The sequence below is a fragment of the Podarcis bocagei genome (genome assembly GCF_964188305.1).
Source record: "Podarcis bocagei genome assembly, chromosome: 4".
In the NCBI taxonomy this organism is placed as follows: Eukaryota; Metazoa; Chordata; class Lepidosauria; order Squamata; family Lacertidae; genus Podarcis; species Podarcis bocagei.
Window position 1 is genome coordinate 56959554 of NC_138128.1, and position 12200 is coordinate 56971753.

Sequence of the window (12200 nt, forward strand, 5' to 3'; positions counted from 1 at the left end):
ATATTTCCCCCTTGACAGATAAGGCCAGAGTCTTCCTGGTTAAGAGGCTAAGACAAAACCTCAGCCTGTGAACTCTGAGAAAGCAAGACCTCTTGGATGCCCTCTAGTGGAACAAAGGCAGCACGGCAGTTGTGGAAGTGCAACCGTGTGGGACAGGCAGGCAGCAGGTTTGAGTGGGAGCATTATTTTTAAACAAGAAAACTGCAAGGAAAGGGTTAAATGCAGCTGTTGTGTATTGAGTCAAAGGATTTTATATCTGTATTATTATTGTCTGTATTTGCATTAGGGTAAAGTAACTGCCTTTTGGTTCCAGAGGGTACAGCTACTATTGGTTCATTTAAGCTGCTGTATTTGGATCCTCTGTCTTATTGGTTCCCTCCAAAAGGCAGGACTGTGATTGCCTGATATTGTTCCCTCCAAAATGTATCCTTTCTTGCTAGTTCCCTGCCCCTATAAATGTAGCTTTCCTCTCCCCAGTCTTTAGTCTTGTTGCTTTAATAAAGAAGTGTTACTAGAGAACTGTCTCCAGCATGTTATATCAAGAGAGCTGAAATCACAAACCCCACGTCACAACAACTGGCGACGAGGGTGGGATCCGGAATGCTGAGGAGCGGTTAATCGCAGCCCTGCCTCAGAGTCCGGATTGCAGCTAAGAACAAGACTCACTGGCCAGCTGAGAAGACAACCCTGCCCACAGGACAATGGAGAGTCCAAGGGTATTGGAGCCCTTCCAGCCATCAGAGCCCCACACGTGGGAAGACTACGTCGAACGCTTCGAGTTCTTCGCAGAGGCTCAAGGGATCACCGATGCCAGCAAAAGAAGGGCCACATTCCTGAGCTACTGTGGGCCTGAGACCTTCAAGCTGGCCAAGGCATTGCTTGCTCCAGCGAAGCTAAGTGAGACATCTCTCAAAGATATTCTTGCCTGCCTAACAAGCCACTTGGCGCCTACTGAGACCAAGATGGCTCGGCGGATGGAGTTTCATAAGAGGCAGCAGCATGCTGGGGAGCCTGTATCTGCATTTCTGGCTGAACTGCGGAAGCTCGCTCAGCACTGCGACTTCCAAAATCTGGAAGAGACTCTCCTGGATCAGTTTATCGGTGGTCTGAGCAGCAAGAAAGCCAGAAGACGCATCGTGGCTAAAGAAGAGGTTACCCTTGCTTCAGCCTTGAAGGAGGCCACCGCCACGGAGAATTATGAAAGAGAGGAGCTTGATGCCAGTCGCAAGGCCCCTAAGCCACAGATAGAAGTTGCGCATGCCATGGACGAGCTAGAGGCTACTCCGAGCCAGAGCCCAGTCCGTGGGGTCGAGTCAGTGCGTCAGGCCTGCACAGTGCACAAAGATCACCGAGGCAGGTGCCCAGGTTGTGGCGGAAACCATGAGCGGAAGAGTTGTCGTTTCCGGGATGCTATGTGCCGGACGTGCGGGAAGACAGGTCACATCGCCAGGGTCTGTAGATCGGCGGCGTTGGGAGCGACAGGAGCACCTAGACCGGAGCATCGCAGACCGCCCACAGCAACCCATTTTCTAAAGGACTGCCACTACGTAACGGAGATCAACGGGAGGGTCGTGCAGTTCCCAGCGCAAGGCAAGGCACACGTCAAGGTGAAGATTGAGGGTCAGCAGTGCGACATGGAGGTGGACTCCGGATCTGGATTCACTATCGTGTCGGACCAGACCGCGAGGACATTCTTCCCCGGGGTAAGTTGCCCCCTCTGGAGCCCTTCCCGGCAACCTTGCAGTCATACTCAGCGGGCCGCATCCATGTTATGGGAATGTGTGCCGTGAGAGTACAGTTCCGGGACAAACAGGCTGTACTCAAACTGGTGATTGCGAAGGGCAGTCGCCCCAGTCTCCTGGGCACTGACTGGTTCCCCGCCCTGGGACTGAGTATATCAGGGCTTAATTCAATCCAAACCTGCCATGAGATGAGCGAGGCATTATGCAAAGAATTTGCTGGTCTCCTTAAAGGAAAACTGGGTTGTTATAAAGGGCCCCCAGTTGACTTCGAGTTGGACCCTGGGGTGGCCCCAATCGGACTCAAACCAAGGCGAGTGCCATTTGCACTGCAACCCAAGATCGAAGCAGAGCTGGATAAATTGGTCAAGCAGGGAGTTCTCTCACCCGTGGACTCTGCTAAGTGGGAGACTCCAATCGTCACGCCCCTTAAAGCAAATGGGGAAGTCAGGATCTGTGCAGATTACAAATGCACTATCAATAAGGCACTCAGGGGAAACTCATACCCCATTCCAGTCGTATCACATCTGTTGGCTAAACTGGCTGGGGGCAAGGTGTTCGCCAAAATTGACCTGGCACAAGCTTACCAACAGCTGCCAGTAACCCCACAATCAGAGGAAGCACAGACTATTGTCACACATAAAGGGGCGTTCAGAGTTAACAGATTACAATTTGGAGTTTGTGTGGCCCCAGGGATTTTTCAAGGGCTCATGGAACGCCTGTTAAGAGGTCTGCCGGGGGTCTTGCCATTTTTTGATGGCGTTTTGATTGCTGGAAAAGACCCACAAGAACTGGTTGCGCGTGTCCGTGCAGTGTTGCTCAAGTTCAAGGAGGTGGGGTTGCAACTGAAAAAGGAAAAATGCAGTTTTGGGGTGCCAACTGTGGATTTCTTGGGGTTTAAAATTGATGCATCAGGCATCCACCCCACAGATGCTAAGATTAAGGCCATCATCGAGGCGCCACGACCACAGAACAAGACGGAGTTGCAGTCATTCCTGGGACTTATTAACTTTTATCATTCGTTCTTACCCCAGAAAGCTTCGGTAGCTGAACCATTACATAGACTGTTGCAGAAAAAGAATGTGTGGCGATGGGGGCAGGGGCAGCAGAAGGCTTTTGACTCCTTGCGAGGAATGCTGAGTAGCAGGAGCGTCCTTGCTCATTATGACGAGTCAAAGCCTCTGGTCCTGGCATGTGATGCCTCTCAATACGGCCTGGGGGCGGTGCTAAGTCATAGGGAACCGGATGGGTCGGAAAAGCCCATCTCTTTCTGTTCCCGTACGTTGTCGCCCACGGAGCGCAACTATGCTCAAATTGACAAAGAGGCGCTTGCAATTGTGGCAGGAATCAAAAAGTTCCATGATTATGTGTACGGTCGCCATTTCTACATTGAAACGGACCACAAGCCACTGTTAGGGTTGTTCAACCCGAACAAACAAACGCCACAAATTCTCTCCCCCAGAATGTTATGTTGGTCTATATTCCTGAACGGGTTCCAGTACACCTTGACCCATGTGCCGGGGAAAAGGTTGTGCCACGCTGATGCGCTGAGTCGATTGCCCCTTCCTGGCGGGAGCACTGAGGATCCTGCTCCAGCGGAGCACATAATGATGCTGGAAACACTTCCGGGGGCTCCTGTAACGGCTACTGATATAGCTGAGAAAATGAGGAAAGATGCTGTTCTCTCCCGTGTGCTCACTTGGGTGGGGAGGGGGTGGCCAGGTGGTCCGCATGAAGACAAATTCAGGCCTTATACGACTAGGCAGCACGAGTTGTCCATGCATAAGGGTTGTCTCCTGTGGGAAGATAGGGTGATCATCCCAGCACCACTGAGAAACAGGGTTCTTGAGACGCTTCACATGGGACACCCGGGAATGGTCAGGATGAAGTCGCTAGCCCGATGTTATGTGTGGTGGCCTGGAATGGACCAGAACATAGAACAATGGGTACGAACATGCAAGGCATGCCAAGAGGTGCGGCCAGAAGTGGCCAGAGCACCAGTCCACTGGTGGGAGCAGTCCAGATCTCCCTGGAGCCGGCTGCACTTAGATTTTGCTGGGCCATTCCAAGGAAAGGTCTTTTTGGTTATCGTTGATGCATATTCCAAATGGTTAGAAGTGGCAATGGTCCCTAGCATGGCATCAGCTGCCGTAATCAAGGTGTTGAGGCAGCTGTTTGCAACCCACGGGTTACCTGAGACCATTGTATCAGATAATGGGGCAGCTTTTGTATCCCAAGAATTCAGGGCATTCTTGGCTGATAACTTCATAAGAGGGGTCACATCCGCGCCCTTTCACCCATCCTCCAATGGGCAGGCTGAGCGCATGGTAAGAACAGCCAAAGAATCCATTGCGCGCTTAATGGAGGGTAACTGGTCAGCTCGCATCGCGTGAATGTTATTTTTGCAGCATGCGACGCCGTGTACCGCGATGGGCAAGTCGCCAGCTGAGCTGCTCTTGGGTAGAAGACTGGTAATGGTGCTGGATTGTGTCCACCCGGATAAAATGCCAAACCGTAATTCAAGAGCAACCCCCCAGGCTGAGACTGACACAACAAGGTATCTCGCCCCTGAAGATCTGGTCTGGGTGAGGAACTATTCACGAGGTTCGTGGTGGGTGGCTGGTGTGGTCACCCGGGCTAGTGGACCGGTGTCCTATTATGTGACCTTGGAAAATGGGCAAGTGTGGAAGAGACATATAGATCAGCTGAGGCGCCGGGCGCTCAGCAGGGAGGAGCCAGATAATTCATCCCTGGCTAACGACGCAGAGCTGCAAGACCAGAGTGAAAATGGCCCAGAGGTGCAGTCACCAGGGGCTTTAACAAATGAACCAGGGTCTGCTAGTCCTCACGATGACGAGGTACAGGTAGGGGACCCTGAGATGTCTGGGACTCCATCTGTTCCTGACGGAACCCCTAGAGCAGCCCCTCTACCACAGGTAACACCCAATCCAGAACCTGCAACACCTGTTGTCAGGAGATCAAGGAGAAGTTGTAGGACCCCACAGTACCTGAGAGATTACGTCTGCTGTGCTCACTAGGGGGGGGAGGGGTGTTGTGTATTGAGTCAAAGGATTTTATATCTGTATTATTATTGTCTGTATTTGCATTAGGGTAAAGTAACTGCCTTTTGGTTCCAGAGGGTACAGCTACTATTGGTTCATTTAAGCTGCTGTATTTGGATCCTCTGTCTTATTGGTTCCCTCCAAAAGGCAGGACTGTGATTGCCTGATATTGTTCCCTCCAAAATGTATCCTTTCTTGCTAGTTCCCTGTCCCTATAAATGTAGCTTTCCTCTCCCCAGTCTTTAGTCTTGTTGCTTTAATAAAGAAGTGTTACTAGAGAACTGTCTCCAGCATGTTATATCAAGAGAGCTGAAATCACAAACCCCACGTCACAACAGCAGCCATCTGTCTCTTTGCAATAGCTGAGAAGCTAGACTCTACACAGGCAACCCCAGTCCTCACAAATAAATACTGTAAAAAAATATGGCTTCTACCTTTTGTTTTTATTTTAGAGTAATGCCTTCTCTGGGGAAAAAGGAGTGTTGAAATAGTAGTGCTGTTAATCATTTAGGAATTGCATTTGCTGATCCTCCTGTAGAAGAGAATGTGGGGGCAGGGCTGGACAGGATCCCAGCCAAATCCTGTGCATGTAAATTCTGAAATAAGTCCCATTCAGTGGGACTTTGCTCTCAGCTAGGATCTGAGCCTTCAAGTTTCTGTGTGGGCTTCAATTCGAGCCTGGTCCTAATTTTATCCAGTGAGCAAGCAGAGAGGTATTATGCATCTAAGTATGTGTGTTTTAAAGTTGAAACCAAAAATACACAGAGTTAAAATCCCAAAGGGCTGTACTGGCATAATATATAAATATTGCATTTAGTAATAAACCAAGGAATAAAACATTCTGCATTTAGTTTACAGCACCTGGGAGGGTGTGTTCATGTGGAGTGCATTTCCTTTTATGCTATTTTCCCATCCAGTAACGGGGGATTCCTGCAGAGAACTGACGTGTTGTAGCTTTGAGCTCCCGGGGTCAGATTCCTTACACTTCACGGCTATCCAGCATAGTGTTCTCAAACCTAAGCCAATTCACATTAATAGAACACTTTCATGTGATCCAGGGGGAAAGGGATCCACATACACAGGAGGAAAAGGCAAGGAGTGAAGGACGCTGTCAGATCAGGAGCACCGTTTTTGCTTTTTGATTGGAGGAAAACGAGGTAAGTAAATCCTAAATCACACTTCTGTAAATCCTTTTTGACAACAGAAAGCTTAGAACAATTTTGTTAGCTGGGCTTTCGCAGAATATTACAGGAAAAGATTTCCTTTCCTCCTTACAGAAGTGGTTTATAACCTTCAGCTTGCAAAGTTGTGAAGAGATTTTCCTTTTTCAGCATTACAGGCTGAAGTTGTGTGTGTAAAGGTGCTTCTGGTGTTTATTGAGCAGTCATTCTTATTTGTTTGTGGGGAGGCTATGTCAAAGCAAGTTTCATTCCACACTTTCCAGTGCATTTATCCACTGTTTGCCTTATTGCAAAAGGTCAGTTCTTTTGAGGAAGCAAGTTTATTGAGCAAGAGCCCCAACGGCTCCATATACCCGAATTTGCCGACATACAGTTGAATCACACTCCAAAATAGTGACTGTCTGGAAACACATTCAGAATTTTGAAGCCGGAATAGGGATGCCAATTTGAGATTAAATGATGCAGATGAACCATCAAAGGTGTACTTTTCACAGATGTTTATTCTAGGCTATCATAACTTTGAAAATGCTGCTTGCTGGCATTTATTTAATTGTTTTACCACGTTTATGCAATACATTGATTTTATTTATCATACATTTCAGGTATAAAAAGGAATGCATGGGATGGTATTTGCTGCTTTCAATTATTCAAGCCTTATATTATACCAGCCTGGTGCTTGACATATGTTTTGGACCACAACTCCCATCAGCCCTAGCTCCAGCTGGCTGTGGTTGATGGGAATTGTAGTCCAAAACATCTGAAGGTTGCCAGATTGGTGAAGGCTGTTCTTTTCATCACCTTTTTCACCTGAATGACTTGATTAAAATACCTGACACATTACAAGATGCCTCCACATATACCGTACATGTAGGGGCAGAATTTCAGCATCTGTGATCTGTTTCTGTTCTTTAAAGGGGTGGTAGGGGAAGGTGATTCTGACCCCAGGTGCACTGACCCATTGCACCTGACAGAAATATTTATTTAAAATATATTTTTATAGATTATGCTTTTATTATGATTTTACTGGGTACCAACAGAGCATACAGAGTCTGTTTTCAAGTCATTGAATCATATACCTCTTGAATGTAATGAAACCTTTAAGCAACTTACATTTATATTTTGATTTAAACCAAATTATAATAGCATATGCTATTAGAACTACTTGTGTATATATTGTATATATACTGAGCATCTATAAGAAATAAAACAGACATTGGCAAACTCGGCCTCCAGATGTTTTGAGACTACAACTCCCATCATCCCTAGCTAACAGGACCAGTGGTTAGGGGTGATGGGAGTTGTAGTCCCAAAACATCTGGAGGGCCGAAGGTTGGGGATGCCTGAAATAAAATGTTTGGTGCAGTTTTAGTATATTCATATTCCTGTCCCACTTTCTTCCAAGGAATTTAAGTTCATCTCATATCTTTAGGTGCCAGGTGAAAACATCCCTCTTCACCTAGGCCTTTTACTAATTAAACAATCTATGGCATTTTAAGTTGTGGGGGTATTTTTTGTAATTATATTATGTATATATAATATATACATATACATATACATATATAATATATAATATATATTATATAAAATTATATAATATATAATTTTATATATAATGTGAACTGCCATGTGATCCTCGGATGAAGGATTGTATATAAATCTCATAAATAATAACAACAACAACAAAAATAAGTTGACCTGCATGCTTTCCTTTTTTTTCAAAAATTTTATTAGTTTCCCACATTTTTAGACAAACAAACAAACATAACTGAACTTGATCCAATATTAATATCATAGTTAAATGACTTCCTCAGATTCCCTTGACTGAATTTCATTATGTATCATTGTAACGGTTTTCCAAAATAATATCTCATAAAATTTACTTAATCCTCTTAACATCTTTATCTCTTTTCATCTTAACTTTAAACATATTGTTTTATAATTTCACATATTCAGATCCTTAGCCTAACTATTATTTTGCAAGTATTTCTATTTAAGACCTGCATGCTTCTCTTCCCCTCGGCCTCATTTTAACCTCACAACAACCCTGTGAGGTAGATTGAGCTGAGAGATGATTGACTGGTTTGGGACCACCTAGTGGGCTTCGTAGCTGATTGGAGAGGGGGGCAGGATTTGAGCCTGGATCAATTTCTCTCTCTCTCTCTCTCTCTCTCTCTCTCTCTCTCTCTCTCTCTGTGTGTGTGTGTGTGTGTTTGAAGGATGAGATACATTATATTTCACAATAACAGCAAACAAGTGGGAATTTCAATGAATTGCTGCTGTGTTGAATGTTTAGGTTGACAGACAAACATGCCCTTTTACAGCACACTCCATTCCATCCCCCCTTCTGGTTGGACCAATGCAGGAAGACAATTCTAGACTAGATTGGCCCTTGGTTTGATCCAGCAGGGCTCTTCTTAGGTTGATGAATTGCGTAGCAACCAGTTTAAACAGAACTTTGAACTGGATTAAATGTGAAGACAGTTTTGAAGTGTGCAACTGACAAGGACTCCAAATGTTTGGTATTGCAAAGTATTTACTACAACCATTCTGTAACTAACATTTTAATTTAACAAGTAACACGTTCATAAGTTTATTGTTCTAGCTATGACAAACTTGTAACAATAGTATTAATAAAATAATACAGGACATACATCAAAAAATAAGCCAACATCCATGATGAAAGAGAGAGAAGATACCAGAGATACCAACAAGTTTAAATCTAGCCTGATTTCAGATTAAGCCTCTGAATTACCAAAACAATTTGCTGCAATTTTATCCAACTCCTTTTTCCTTTTTAGTTATTTTTTTTGCAGCCAGTGGACAGAGGGCTACTGTGTTACAAAGCTATTATAGTTACAGATAGGTAGCCGTGTTGGTCTGCCATAGTCAAAATAAAAAAATTCCTTCCAGTAGCACCTTAAAGACCAACTAAGTTAGTTCTTGGTATGAGCTTTCGTGTGCATGCACACGAAAGCTCATACCAAGAACTAACTTAGTTGGTCTTTAAGGTGCTACTGGAAGGAATTTTTTTATTAAAGCTATTATAGTCACTTAAAAGAAATCAAACGATTTATAGTGTACCTATGTGTTTCTGTGAACAAAGGTTTCAGAAAGCGATCTCTTGGGTATATAAGTGGCAGGCTAACAGATAATGAGTGATGTCTTCCACCTGAGGTTGGCCACAAATACAAAGTCTGTCTGCGTATGGGACCTTGTAACAGCAGCCATCCAAGACTAGAGTGGGCCTCACTTGGAAATGCAGTTAAATAAAGGCATTTCTTAAGGAAATTGCTAAGAGTTTGGCCAGATAATTTGCTGTAGAATGCTCTGTTCTCAGGAGTGAATACCAAGGGGGAAATTGGGCATTTCTCATTGGTTGCAGGTCCCTTCTGGATTCTATCCAGAAGAGCCAATCATTTATTTGACACTTCTTTTTGGTCAATGCAGACCACAGTTCTGGAAAATAATACTTGTCTAAAGCACCCTGACAAGCTGCTTTTCAGAGCTGGTTATGATCTAATTCCATATAGCACAGCACAGGAAAATGCTCAATTGGCTTAGTAGAAATTCTTTTAATATACTTTAACTGAGTGCAATCTGTTCTTGCCTTAATTGTTGGCCACCTGGATTCTTCACAAAGAAGAGCTGCTGACATTCCTGATGGTAGAGAGAATAGCTTCTGAAAAAAAATATTCTGCAAAGTTTCCAAAACTTTAATGGAGTTCGAATCAGAGGCCTAGATTTTAACACCACAGAAAGGTACTACAGTATTTTGCTTGCTACTAGCACCTAAATAGTCAATTGGACAAGGAAGTTGAGACGTCCATTTTCTCCTAGTCATAAGGACTGGATGTCAAAATCATGGGATGTTATGGTTGTTTTATGTAGGTTTTGTTTTTGTTTTTTTTCATGAAAGAGCTAATTCCAAGGTGGAATCAGAGCAGTGCTGAGGCAATGAACACACCCACTGCTGTAAAGCTTTGTACTGAAGCTATACATGCAGTGGCATAGCGTGGGTTGTCAGCACCCGGGGCAAGGCAAGTAATTTGCGCCCCCTAACTCGTGGATTTTAGTAGGGGCAGAGAGCAGCGAGTGCGAGCGCCCCCCCCCCGATGTTGCGCCCGGTGCGGCCGGCCCCCCCTGCACCCCCCACACTACGCCACTGTATACATGAATGACAAACTCCCTTTTCTTTCTTTTTGGAATCTGCATACTGAGCTCTGCTGCTTTGAGAAAAAAGAACATTAGGCATCATGGCAGGTTTACAAGCGCACCGCTCAGCAGGTCTGAAACATTACACAAGCACATTCTTGGACTAATTAAATTTTTCATACTGCATGGTGCATGTTAGGACTTGACAAGCACATTTGCCTCGCTCAGGTTTTGGGTTGAGGTACAATGGGAAACAGAAATCAAGATTTTATCCTATGTTGTCTACAAGACTTGAGCACCCCAGTTTAGGAACATGGGAGGGAGCCAATATAAAAGCTGCATGCACACAGTTGTTGTTTTTTGTAAGTATCTGGAACAGGTTGCTGCATGGGAAACCCAATAAAACAACATGTCCAGCTCTGCATATGTTATCTCCAGTGGCGAATGAGTTTCTCTTTCAACAGGAACTTATTGCACCCAGTTGTTGTCTGCAAGCTGTGGTGAAACCTGTTCTGGCTTCTGTATACATTCATGTATTTGGAGAAACACATGTGGACTTGAAGAGAGGAGGGAGATGGTATGCAAGTCCTGAGTATGTTGGCTTCACGTTTGTCTTCTGAGCGTTTAGGGTAACCATGTTCAACTGAATGCTTCCCTCCAATTGGAAACCTAGCATAAGAAGCTGCGATATCATGAGTCAGACCATTGGACTGTCCAGTTCAATATTGTCTACACTGACTGGCAGGGCTTTAGATGGGAATCTTTCTCAGCCCTGCCTGGAGATGCTGGAGAATGAATCTGGGACCTTCTGCATGCAATATGGATGCTCTTCCGCTGAGTTGTGGCCCTTTCCTAAACTTCCCCAGGGTTCCTAATCTGGGGAAGGCATTCAAGTGCAGACCTTGGCACTGAATGTAGGACATCTGCCATGGAGCTGGCATGCACTGGGATGTTGGAAAAGGGTGGAGCTTTTATGTATATTCCTGCCTCCCATTTAAACTAAAAATGTATACAGTGGTACCTCAGGTTACAGACGCTTCAGGTTACAGACTCCACTAACCCAGAAATAGTATCTTGGGTTAAGAACTTTGCTTCAGGATGAGAACAGAAATCGTGCTCCGGCGGCGCAGCAGCAGCAGGAGTCTCCATTAGCTAAAGTGGTGCTTCAGGTTAAGAACAGTTTCAGGTTAAGAACGGACCTCTGGAACGAATTAAGTACTTAACCTGAGGTACCACTGTATATACCTTGAATACAGAGGTAGGGCATTGGTGTCAGTAAACTGGGCATGTCATATTTTTAAAAGGGCATGTCGTATTTTTAAAAGGTTTCCTTAAAACATTTTAATACCCACTTCATCAAAACTGATTCCGTAATAGTTTGCAAGGTTTTATATACACACAAACTTGCCATTGCAGTGGCCAAGTGGTATGCATGCTTGTGTAGACTCATCCCTCATTACAGCATAGATCGAATTGGGAACTGCAGCCATTTTTGTAGCATGAAGTGCACACTGGGGAATAATGTAACTGGAACAGTTGCAAATCAGTGGAAGTGAAGTAGTCAGTGCAGATGGTTTGAGTTATCTTATTATGCGAGGCAAATATTATAGAAAAGGAAAAATGTATTGGAAAAAGCTGTCTGCAAAACATCCCGACTGGTTTATCGCTCACTGTTTCCAAGTCCTTCCCAACTCACAGGCTGATGACTACATTTAACCACTTTCTTTATTAGACTAGTCACTGTTACCCACAGATCTGGAATATTACGCAGTTGTGCTGAGCCAAAATCCACCATTAAGTTAAAGTTGTATGAAACCTGTGGTCAACATTTGTTTTTGTCAAAAGCTTGAGTTATTTGAAAAGGACAAGAATCCTTGTTTATTGAAGGGAGAGGTAATCATGGTGATATTTCCAATGTCAAGGAAAATTCATGTTCCATTCAAATCAGCTTCAAAATTGGCTAAACTTAGTTTGCAATGTTATTAAAGACGAAATACATCCAGTGGCTCACAGATGGCATTCTGACCACAGCAGCACTCAACAATTCTGTTGATGTAAATATAAAA

The 12200-nt window shown here is 44.5% G+C and overlaps 1 protein-coding gene across 3 annotated transcripts in view; it reads left to right on the forward strand.

The window, feature by feature from the left end:
• Window positions 1-5779: 5779 nt before the first annotated feature.
• TACC2 (transforming acidic coiled-coil containing protein 2) overlaps window positions 5780-12200 on the forward strand; it is a 165362-nt gene continuing 158941 nt past the window's right edge. For 2 of the 3 annotated variants that reach the window (XM_081192812.1, XM_081192816.1), the window contains exon 1: window positions 5780-5958. The gene's annotated coding sequence lies outside the window, so the exon portion shown is untranslated. Of the gene's footprint in view, window positions 5959-10598; window positions 10712-12200 lie in introns of all 3 variants that reach the window. The other variant, XM_081192817.1, reaches the window with a different exon arrangement.